Below are 1827 nucleotides of genomic sequence, written 5' to 3'. Positions count from 1 at the left end.
ATTCCAGTTCCATTCCCCATCCCAATCCCATCCCATTCCAGTTCCATTCCTCATCCCAATCCCATTCTCCACCCCATTTCCCATCCCAATCCCATCCCATCCCATAATGACACGGCACATCCCCCTATAGGGGCGCCCCATATACAAGGAAACCCATAGACTTCTGAACAGAGGGAGAAATCCCACAGAAATTCCCATCATTTTGGGGTATTTTCTGCCCACAAACGTTAACACCACGGAGACGAATTTCTTCGTTACAGCGCGGAGGAACCAAAGCAATTAGCAGTAATTACCGAGCGCACCGACATGATGTAATTAACAGGGACGGGTTCGTTAAGCCAAGCGGAGCGGGGAGGAAATTGGGGGAGTTTGGGGGTCTTCCCTTCTGTGGGGGTCTCTGTAGTGTACCACTTTCCCTTCTTTAATTAATTAACTAAAGCAATTAAATGAAACAAGGCAAAACCATCAAACCCAATGAAGAAGTTGTCATTAAGGGGTAATCACGTTTATAGGTGAAATAAAAGCTTGTAATTAAGAGAGTGACCTCGTTCATTTGGGGAAACTCGTATAATTAAGGGGTAATCCCGATGTAGGGGTGAAAAAATGCTCTTAATTAGGGGGTAATCCCATTAATGGGGGGAAATAGCCTCAAAATTAAGGGGTAATCCCAATGTAGGGGGGAAAACTGTTAATTAAGGGGTAATCCCATTAGTGGGGGGAAATAGCCTCAAAATGAAGGGGTAATCCCAAAGTAGGGGGGGGGAACTGTTAATTAAAGGGTAATCCCATTAATGGGGGAAAAACTCCTGTTAATTAAGGGCTGATCCCGTTAATTGGGGGAAGTATCTTCAAGATTAAGGGGTAATGCCATTAATGGGGGAAAAATCCTTATAATTACAGGGTGACCCCATTAATAATGGGAAAAAATCCTTGCAATTAAGGGCTGATCCCATTAATGGAACGAAAACCACTAATAATTAAGCGGTAATCCCTTATAATTAAATCCTGCTCTCCAATCATAGGGGCTGGAAAAAAGCTTCTAATTAAGAGATAATCCCTTGTAATGAATGGGTAATCCCATTAATGGGGGTATAAACTCTTGTAATTAAGGGGGAATCCCAATCAAAGGGGAAAAAAACCCCTTCTAATTAAGGCACAACCCCTTATAAGTGTTAATCCGTCATTAAGCCATAATCCATTCTAATCAAACCATAATCCCTTGTAATCAAGGGCTAATTTCTCACATCGCTAAGATAAAAAGCACTAATTAACGGCACCACCCGCACCTCATTAGGGCCATTCACCTGTAAGTGCGCGGTGGGCGGGGCCACAACGAAGCCACGCCCCCTTTCCCACCGCACCGTTTATATAACTGAGGCAGTGGGCGGAGCCACGGTGAGGCCACGCCCCCTTCTTAATCTACCAATGGCACGTGCGGGGCGGTGGGCGGGGTCATCACGAAGCCACGCCCACAGCACCACCCCCCATATCATAGGCTGAAGGAGTGGGCGTGGTCTACACTAGGCCACGCCCCCACACCTGCGCCTCCTGTTGTGGGTGGGGAAGTGGGCGTGGTCTAGAAGAGGCCACGCCCCCAGCGCCGCGTCTCTCGGTCGTGGTCCGACGAGGGGGCGTGGTCTAGACGAGGCCACGCCCCCCACGTAACCTCCCCGCGTTGCAGGTAAGAAAGTGGGTGTGGTCTCATCGTGGCCCCGCCCCCCCTTCGCCGCCACCGCGTTTGCGGGCGGGCAGTGGGCGTGGTCTAGACGTGCGGTGGGCGTGGCCTCCTCTTGGCCCCGCCTCCCGGTGCGGGCGCGGCGCTGCGGC

The 1827-nt window shown here is 50.1% G+C and overlaps 1 protein-coding gene across 1 annotated transcript in view; it reads left to right on the top strand.

Moving 5' to 3' along the window:
- The window catches only part of DHX34 (DExH-box helicase 34), a 26639-nt gene extending 26102 nt beyond the window's left edge, over positions 1 to 537 (top strand). The window contains exon 14 of the mRNA XM_021382889.1: positions 131 to 537. The gene's annotated coding sequence lies outside the window, so the exon portion shown is untranslated. The remainder of the gene's footprint in view (positions 1 to 130) is intronic.
- The last annotated feature ends 1290 nt before the right edge of the window (positions 538 to 1827 follow it).

The sequence above is a fragment of the Numida meleagris genome, unplaced genomic scaffold (genome assembly GCF_002078875.1).
Source record: "Numida meleagris isolate 19003 breed g44 Domestic line unplaced genomic scaffold, NumMel1.0 unplaced_Scaffold307, whole genome shotgun sequence".
In the NCBI taxonomy this organism is placed as follows: domain Eukaryota; kingdom Metazoa; phylum Chordata; class Aves; order Galliformes; family Numididae; genus Numida; species Numida meleagris.
The sequence above is the reverse complement of the archived record's forward strand: the minus strand, read 5'-3'. Positions and strand labels throughout refer to the sequence as shown.